This window comes from Podarcis pityusensis (genome assembly GCF_964106645.2).
Source record: "Podarcis pityusensis genome assembly, chromosome: 1".
NCBI classification, from domain to species: domain Eukaryota; kingdom Metazoa; phylum Chordata; class Lepidosauria; order Squamata; family Lacertidae; genus Podarcis; species Podarcis pityusensis.
In genome coordinates, this window is record NC_138028.1 from 122,684,996 (window position 1) to 122,695,041 (window position 10,046).

Below are 10,046 nucleotides of genomic sequence, written 5' to 3' on the forward strand. Positions count from 1 at the left end.
ACAAGCTCTTGCTTGCAAGTAAGAATGAGAACTTTGTTCACACAAGCGACAGGCTTAGCAGCCCAGGGCTTAGGGCTAAGGAGTTCAGCAGGACGGGAAGTTCAGAACCGTAGGGAAAGCGTTGAAGATGTCACAATGAGTTTCTGTGCCACACCCGCCAAAAAAGAAGAGGTGGGGTGCACTCACGCGCCTTGTGGAAATGAGATGCTCTTGTCAGGGTGAATGGGTCTGCTTCCATCTGCAAAGGAGGTACCCGGTTAGGTATGGGAAGATTGCACCCTCCTATTCCGACTAAACATTAGGAAGAACTTTCTGGCAGTAATAGCTGTTTGACAGTGAGACAGACTCCCTCGGAAGGTCGTCTCTCCTCTGTTTGAGGTTTTTAAACACAGGTTGGATGACCACCTGTTGCAGATGTTTTCATTGTGATCCCTGCATTGCAGGAGCTTGGACTAGAGGGCTCTTGGGGGTCCTTCCAACTCTATGATCAGTGCCTCCCCCCCCCCCAGCCTCCCTGCTTCTGAAGTGGCTGAAGTTGGGGTGGGAAGGCGCGATCCAGTCCAGGTTCCCACTGTTCGAGCACCCCTTTCTTTTTCCATAGCTTCCTCTTGCACCCCTGCCTGCCAATCCATGCTCAGTCCTATCACCTGTGCTATACAGTGCTGTTTTAAACACCTGCTAAAATATTTTCTGCTCCAGTGGGTCTACCCAGACGCATGATTTGGTCGTATCTGCCAGCATGGTGTAGTGGTTAAGAGCAATAGACTCGTAATCTGGTGAACCGGGTTCGCGTCTCCGCTCCTCCACATGCAGCTGCTGGGTGACCTTGGGCTAGTCATACTTCTTTGAGGTCTCTCAGCCCCACTCACCTCACAGAGTGTTTGTTGTGGGGGAGGGAGGGAAAGGAGAATGTTAGCCGCTTTGAGACTCCTTCGGGTAGTGATAAAGCGGGATATCAAATCCAAACTCCTCTTCTTCTTCTTACCTTTGTTTAGTGTTTGACTATGTTTATTGCTCTTAAATGCCTATGGGTGTTTTTACATGTTTCAGATGTGTTAAATGTTTCTGTTTTGTTTTTTAATTGCACTGTTTTACCACAAGTGCGTTTGCTTCCCTGAGCTCTTTTGGAAGGGTGGTTGGGATAAACATTTAATGAATGAATGGAATACAAATTGGAATAGGGCACAGATTCTGTACACTATCGTCATAGCAAATGGAGGCAGTGAGTGCCGACAGTTACATAGCCACTCAGAAGCAAAAGCATTAGTATCCTTAGGAGAACACCAAGGTTTGCAGTAGTGCCCCCCCCCAAATGGGCAAGGAACGGAATGGAGTTTTCTAGAGGAGGGGCTGGCTGGCTGGCATTTTGAACAGGGATGCTCCTTGTAAGGGATATTCCAACTAGGGATGGGAGAGACATTTGAGTTAATTTGCATTTAAAGATAAATTTCCCTAATTTGCACTTCCCAAAAGAATACGTGGACCGAAACACAACCCATCCTTTGAAATTCACACTTCTCCAGATTCTGTGGTGCAGTGCTCCAGCCAACTAATCTGTCCAAAAACATATATACTGGAATAAAGTGTCTCTGAAAATTCACATAATAGTTGAAACCGCATGCAAAAGCGTCTTAGTTCGGGGGAAAGCGTATTGCAAAAATGTGTCTATTGGGCAAAAAAAGTGTGTATTAGTCGATATCCACACTAGAACGCCGATGAATTTTCATGGCTTTAACATCACTAACGTATACATGTGACAAACTGAATTTAAGATCTGAGAAATTAGAAACTGAAATTGACAGGTTCACTCATCCTTAACGCCAGCAATTTTAATGCAGGTTTTCTAATAGCAAACTCGGGGGGTTGAGTCTCTCAGCATGTAAGCAAGACGGGGCCACCCAAAAATAAAATAGTGGCTTCTGCATCCACGGGCAATGACCCAGAAATGCAGAAGTATATGCAATGGTGATTTTAAAAGCAAATGGCTTTAAAAAAAAAAAAGTAACCCCAGTTGGCAGAAATCTGTGGGCTTACACTGTGCTGATGGTGGTTGAAACGATAAAGAGAGAGATTAAAGGGTTTCTAAAGAATGCAGGATACAGGCAGACAGTGTGAGTCTGTATAGCTGAGAGTTGTAGAGGCGCAAAATGTTTTATGTTGATAAGGGCAGGTGGGGAGGACAGAGGAAGAGCGGGAGATCTGACCTGATCAAGCCCCAGAGAATATATTGTAGGATTCCTTGGGTAGAAGGGGGGAGGTTATTATTATTATTATTATTATTATTATTATTATTATACCCTACCCATCTAGCTGGGCTTCCCCAGCCACTCTGGGAGGCTTCCAACAAAATATTAAAATACAATAGTCCTTCAGATATTAAAAGCTTCCCTAAACAGGGCTGCCTTCAGAGGTCTTCTAAAAGTCAGGTACAGTGGTACCTCGGGTTACATATGCTTCAGGTTACACACTCCGCTAACCCAGAAATAGTGCTTCAGGTTAAGAACTTTGCTTCAGGATAAGAACAGAAATCTTGCTCCGGCGGTGCAGCAGCAGAAGGACCCCTTCGCTAAAGTGGTGCTTCAGGTTAAGAACAGTTTCAGGTTAAGAACAGACCTCCGGAACTAATTTAGTACTTAACCCAAGGTACGACTGTAGTTGTTTATTTCCTTGACATCGGATGGGAGGGCATTCCACAGGGTGGGCGCCACTACCGAGAAGGCCCTCTGCCTGATTCCCTATAACTTCGCTTCTCACAGTGAGGGAACCACCAGAAGGGCCTTGGAGCTGGACCTCAGTGTCCAGGCAGAACGATGGGGGTGGAGATGCTCCTTCAGGTATACTGGACCAAGGCAGTTTAGGGACTTAAAGGTCAGCACCAACACTTTGAATTGTGCTCAGAAACGTACTAGGAGCCAATGTAGATCTTTCAGGACTGGTGTTATATGGTCTTGGCGGCCACTCCCAGTCACCAGTCTAGCTGCCGCATTCTGGATTAGTTGTAGTTTCCGGGTCACCTTCAAAGGTAGCCCCACGTAGATCACATTGCAGTAGTCCAAGCGGTTAAGGCTGACACGTGTGCTGGGAGATGGTTAAAAAATGCCCCACTGCATTTAAGATGAACCTAGTTCGCACTGTCTGCAACAAAAACCGAAATGCAACTATCATTTGGAATTCGCTCTTCTCTGAATTTCTAAATGCTTTTCTCCATCCAAATGACAACTGGTGTGCGTGTGTGAGAGAATGGGGGGCAACAAGTCCTGCAGGAGCACTGTTGGGTGGAATTCATCTATTGGGGGATTGGCCATGGGTTGCCAGGGGGAGAGGGTGGGCCAAGAAGGAAGGCTGGCTTTTCCAGTGGCAAGGATATGGATCCCTGCAGCAGTACTCCTTAGAATAAATTTTATTAGTGCTTCTAGAGAAAAATACAAAACTGAATACCAAATATATTTTCCTCTCTCTCTTTTTTTGTCCAAACTAAGACGTTGATCTAAACACACTAAAAGCATAAAGAGGGGGGAGGAATAAAGATAGAGAGAAAGAAAGAAAGAAAAATAATTGGAAAAGAGGATAAAAGAGAGAAAAATAAATAAAATTCAGAAGGTAAGGGACTTCTGATTTTTCGTCCGTCCGCTATATAAAAACAATATTCACTTCATTCATTCCAATGTAACAACCAAGAAAACCACTTTCTATAAAGAAACATTTTCCTTTTTTTTGCAATTTTTTCAGTTTATACTTTTCAAGTTCATAAATTTCACTATTCATGCATTTCACTAATTTTACAATCATTTTGACATTTCAAAACTTGACTTCCTTCCCCTCTTTCTGCGGTTCCTTATATATATTTTTCATATCTTTTGCATATCCAAATTAACCTAATTTGCTCATTTATTCATCTTTTTAAAATATATGCTCTTGTGAAACTGCAGGTTATTACAATAATCCTACCAAGATTTCTATCTCTTTACAATTTATCTGTAAATATTCAATAAACCATTTCCATTCTTTTATAAAAAGTTTGCTATCTTGATTTCTTATTCTTCTAGTAAGTTTCACCATTACAGTGGTACTTCGGGTTACATACACTTCAGGTTACATACGCTTCAGGTTACAGACTCCGCTAACCCAGAAATATTACCTCAGGTTAAGCACTTTGCTTCAGGATGAGAACAGAAATTGCACTCCGGCGGCACGGCAGCAGCAGGAGGCCCCATTAGCTAAAGTGGTGCTTCAGGTTAAGAACAGTTTCAGGTTAAGAACGGACCTCCGGAACGAATTACTGTATTTTTTGCTCTATAAGACTCACTTTTTCCCTCCTAAAAAGTAAGGGGAAATGTGTGTGCGTCTTATGGAGCGAATGCAGGCTGCGCAGCTATCCCAGAAGCCAGAACAGCAAGAGGGATTGCTGCTTTCACTGCGCAGCGATCCCTCTTGCTGTTCTGGCTTCTGAGATTCAGAATATTTTTTTTCTTGTTTTCCTCCTCCAAAAACTAGGTGTGTGTTGTGGTCTGGTGCGTCTTATAGAGCGAAAAATACGTTAAGTACTTAACCTGAGGTACCACTGTGCAACAAACATTATCTTCAATCCTCAAATCCTAAGGAAATTTCGTTTTCCACGCAAAAACTCTATGAGAAGTTTCCGACCTTTAACAAATGTTGGCAAGGACTTTTCTCCTATCAATTTCGCCATCTCAGCCAAGTCTGTTAGTTTTAACAGCCACTCTTCCATTGCTGGTAATAAGGGGTCCTTCCATCTTTGTGCATATAAAAGTCTTGCAGCTCCTGCAGCAGTGCTTCAAATCCACGTCGATGTCTCTGATTATGGGGACCCCCTTTCCACCATTCCTAGTATGGGGCTGTATCCTAGCCTCAATCCTGGGACTCCCTGCATGAGAAATGTGAGCTGTTCCACCTGCCTAGGGCTTCTCCTGCTGTCTCATGGCTGGTGTCTATGACCAGGGTTGATGTGGTTTGACGGCACCATGAAGACACGATGTGACTGAGGCCTGCCTACTGCTGTGCTTGAGCAATTGGGGAACTCGCCATTAGGCAGAGCGAAGTGGCAGCCATTTTTTGGATGTCATGAAAGGAGAGCACATGGCTATTTGATGTATTGTATTCTTACTGCCACAGAAGGGGAGAGGTGCTTGTGGGAGCCCCCAAAGAAATTTAAGGGGGAAAAAACTCTGGATGTACATTTCCAAAATATAAGATAAAACCTACATACAGCAACAGTGTTTTGTGTTGTGTAGGCTCCTATTTGTTATGTGCAAATGGCTTTAGATACTGTTATGTACAGTGGTGCCCCGCAAGACGAATGCCTCGCAAGACGGAAAACCCGCTAGACGAAAGGGTTTTCCATTTTTGAGTTGCTTCGCAGGACGAATTTCCCTATGGGCTTGCTTCGCAAGACGAAAATTTCTTACGAGTCTTGAGATTTTTTTTTCACTTTCCTCCCCCTTTATCTAAGCCGCTAAGCCTTTAATAGCCTTTTAGCAGCTAATCCGCTAAGCTGATAAGCCTTTAATAGCCGCTAAACCGCTAATAGCGCTAATCCGTTAAGACGCTAATAGAGTTGCTTCGCAAGACGAAAAAACCGCTAGACGAAGACACTCGCGGAACGGATTAATTTCGTCTTGCGAGGCACCACTGTACTGAGTTGAATAGGATCCAAAAGGCAGCAGTCTGATTGGTCCTAGAACAATAGGATCCAAAATGCAGCAGTCTGATTGGTCCTAGCACAACAGGATTCAGAATTCAGCAGTCTGACTGGTCCTAGAACAATGCAGCAGTCTGATTGGTCCACAGGAGCCACCCGATTCAGCTCCAGGTGGAAGTGAATCCACAACCTGATTGACCTACAGGAGAATCCCAGAATTAGCCAATCACGTGCAGCCCATTGTGTAAATAATGTATATAAAGCAGGTATTTGGGGGGAACTTCCATTCCTCCTCACCACTATGAGCTGAATAAAGAGCATGAAATCCACTCTCGACTCCGAGTATATTTCAGATACCTATTGGGTGCATAAATTACCATTTAGCATATATTCAACACACACGAAACAGCGACAATTTGTTGCTGACAGAGGACAGCTGACATATAAAGGGCCCCATTACCTTCAGTAACTTAGGGCCTCATCAAACCTAAATCTGGCTCTGGGTGTGTATGCCATTTGCAGATCTGTCGCAGGCAACAAAACGCATTGGGGCAACCCTGTATGCAGAACTTGCAGTGTTGATTTCAATCACAAGGGTTCTCTCCCACCCACACCCCTGAATTCTGGCCTGTTCCCTCTCCTCTTTTTTTTTTAAATTATTATTCTTTTATTTAGTACAGAATAAAACCACAAAGGGCATATAACACAAACAAGAACAAAACAATAATGCCCCTCCATCCTTTCTCATGCTACAGTGCAAATTCCTGTCTCCTACTTCCCATCCTTGTGCCCTTCATACTGAAGGTTTATGATTACAGTGGTACCTCAGGTTACAGACACTTCAGGTTACAGACTCCGCTAACCCAGAAATATTACCTCAGGTTAAGAACTTTGCTTCAGGATGAGAACAGAAATCATGCGGCGGCAGCAGGAGGCCCCATTAGCTAAAGTGGTACCTCAGGTTAAGAACAGTTTCAGGTTAAGAACGGACCTCCAGAAAGAATTAAGTGCTTAACCTGAGGTACCACTGTATTTCTAATTAAAGACAACACATAATAAATAAAAACCACTGGGTGCATTTTAAAACAGACTAGAAACCAACCTTTAAAGCGCCTGGGCAAATAAATGAATTTGATGCTGATGCTAAAATAATTGTAACATTGAGACACCTGTCATGCTGCTACAGGATGGGTGCATTGTGCAATTGCGTGGGGCACCAAGCTATTGGTGGGGGGGTGCCAAGCTGAGCTCACTGGCTGTGATTTTTTAAAATGTTTCATCTGCCTTGAGCTAGAGTGGCAAAAAGCAAATGTCTGTGACCTTCCCCCCATCCCCAAGGTTCTACAGATTATATTCCTTCAATTAGCTGTAAAGTATGTTTCTTTTTCAGTTTTCATGTTGATGTAATCCAAGCTAGGGCTGGGGCGGGGGGGGGGGGAGGAATGGTGGAACACAGTTTGTCTTTGGGGCAGATTTTACCAAGCACTTAGCACTTCAGATCTTATAAACACTACGTAAATGATAATGAAATAAAGTGGTTTGAATGTGGGAGGTCAGTTGGATACTTTTTTTTTTTACTTATAACTTTTGTTATAAGTAAATGTTATAAAACAAAAGAATGCCTGTCAAAAGATAGGGAACTGCTACAAAACAAAAAGCAAATCAAAGCGGTTGCTAGGCTTAGTCGCTCTATATTTTATGTAAATTTTTTTTTAAAGCAGCAAGAGAAGACTGAAGACAAGTCATATATGGTGATACAGTGGTACCTCGGGTTACATACGCTTCAGGTTACATACGCTTCAGGGTACAGACTCCGCTAACCCACAAATAGTGCTTCAGGTTAAGAACTTTGCTTCAGGGTGAGAACAGAAATTGTGCTCCGGCGGCGCAGCAGCAGCAGGAGGCCCCATTGGCTAAAGTGGTGCTTCAGGTTAAGAACAGTTTCAGGTTAAGAACAGACCTCCGGAACAAATTAAGTACTTAACCCGAGGTACCACTGTACTGTCTCTTCAAAGTAGAAGGCCTACTTTTTGCAGCTGAGGTTGGGAGTGTTGGAGATCAGGGAGGAGAGCTTGCCGTTGGCTCTGTTTTGTTTGTGCGGAACCCAATAAAGAATCTAGGCCAACAACCCCATGAAAGCTATGCTTTGAGAGCCACCCACACGACATGACAGAGACTTCACTGGGATCCTAGAAGTGGAACAGCAGAGCAACGTGCAAGAGGTAGCCCACTTGGGTCCTTTTTCATAGACACTGGTGGGGGATAGACTGGGAGCAGCAGGCCTGTTGTTGTTTAGTCATGTCTGACTCTTTGTGACCCCATGGACCAGAACACGTCAGGCACTCCTGTCTTCCACTGCCTCCCGCAGTTTGGTCAAACTCATGCTGGTAGCTTCAAGAACACTATCCAACCATCTCGTCCTCTGCCGTCCCCTTCTCCTTGTGCCCTCCATCTTTCCCAACATCAGGGTCTTTTCCAGGGAGTCTTCTCTTCTCATGAGGTGGCCAAAGTATTGGAGCCTCAGCTTCACGATCTGTCCTTCCAGTGAGCACTCAGGGCTGATTTCCTTCAGAATGGAGATCTTCTTGCAGTCCATGGGACTCTCCAGCGTCTCCTCCAGCACCATAATTCAAAAGCATCAATTCTTTGGCGATCAGCCTTCTATATGGTCCAGCTCTCACTTCCATACATTACTACTGGAAAAACCATAGCTTTAACTATAGCATGGTTATATTTTAACACAACTTGGTAATGCTGCAAAGTTACAGAGCTGCCTGGTGGGTGGGTGGAGGCAACTGGGGCTATTGGGCCCAGGCCCACAAGCCCCCCCCCACCTCGGTTCCTGTGCATACCATTGGCCACCAATGGTAAGTTATTATTATTCTTTATTGAATTTATATACTGCCCTATACCCGGATGTCTCAGGGCGATTCACAGAAAAGATCAACAAAACCCCCCACAAAATATATAATCAAAATAAAAACAACAACTGAATAACGCACACACCCCAAAAAAGAGAGAGCCACATTTTAAAAGGGCGTAGGATGAATGCCTTTTAAGACTTTCAGGCAGGTGGCCCTGGACAGTAATATTCTGTGGCAGTTGCTCCAGGAAAAGGTTGATCAGTGGCATGAGGCCAGTTCTGAAGGCGGGAATCGTTCCTTTGCCAGCAAGTGGAAGACCTGTGAGACCGAGGCCCAATAAACAGGAAGGTGCTCTGGCACAAAGAAGTCGGGATTTTGAAGAGATACAATGGGGCAGGAAGTAGAGGAGCTGGGCAGGCTCATATAGGGAGATGATCCTTCAGGTATTTGGGTTCCAAGCTGCTTGCGGGCTTCAATGCCAGCTGAATTCAGTAAACACCGGTTGAATGGAACTGAATTAGTAAGCAGGCCAGCAGCAGAATCTTTACAACTCTCTTCCCTGCTTTGGATACGTCACCTCCTATTGTGTGTTTGCTTTGCTTTGCTGGGTCATGGATCTTGCTGTGCCAAGTCCTTAATTAAAGGGATGAACAATTGTCAACTTTCCTGTCAGGCGACACCTTTTCTGACCAACGCTTATGCTGTGTGTGGTATGCTAATAGGCAGGAACTGCAGTTTACGGCAGCAGGGAATTGCCCCATGGTAGTGGGACCGTGGGGACGTGGGTGGCGCTGTGGGTTAAACCACAAGACAAACTAGAAGACACAGAGCCTAGGGCTTGCCGATCAGAAGGTCGGCGGTTCGAATCCCCACGACGGGGTGAGCTCCCGTTGCTCAGTCCCTGCTCCTGCCCACCTAGCAGTTTGAAAGCACGTCAAAGTGCAAGTAGATAAATAGGTACAGGAAGGTAAACGGTGTTTCCGTGCGCTGCTCTGGTTCGCCAGAAGCGGCTTAGTCATGCTGGCCACATGACCCGGAAGCTGAACGCCAGCTCCCTCCGCCAATAAAGCGAGATGAGCGCCGCAACCCCAGAGTCGGCCACGACTGGACCTAATGGTCAGGGGTCCCTTTACCTTTACCTAGTACTGTGGTTCGTTTATTCAAGGCTGCATCAGAGGTTCAAGCCTTTGGCCCTGTGTAGCTGTCATTTCTCTCTTTCCTTGTTCACCAGGGTGTACCTACCACTCCTGGACTTTGCACCTGCACTTAAAAAAAATGGCAAAAGGCAAGTTTGAGAAATGAGTGCCTCTGAGCATGCACAAAGTGCAAAACCACCCTCTGTGCTAAGCGACCGTTGCATCAGAGCAGATCTTAAGCCCAGGTGCCCCATATTTTCGAAATAAAATCCCGACAACCTTAACTCCTGTCTCCCGGGTCGCCACCGCCGCCCTGTTGCCCCAGATTCTTCCAGCAGGGTTTCTTTGCTTCCCTTTTTAGCCCCGCCCCTTGTCACTTCCGTTCCT

At 45.1% G+C, this 10,046-nt stretch overlaps 1 long non-coding RNA gene across 1 annotated transcript; it reads right to left on the reverse strand.

Moving 5' to 3' along the window:
* Positions 1–8,699: 8,699 nt before the first annotated feature.
* Positions 8,700–9,788, reverse strand: LOC308458565. Its single transcript, XR_013977562.1, has 2 exons — positions 9,663–9,788; positions 8,700–9,156 (listed from the first exon to the last, which is right to left on the reverse strand). It is a non-coding gene; the product is annotated as an uncharacterized lncRNA (long non-coding RNA).
* Positions 9,789–10,046: the final 258 nt, after the last annotated feature.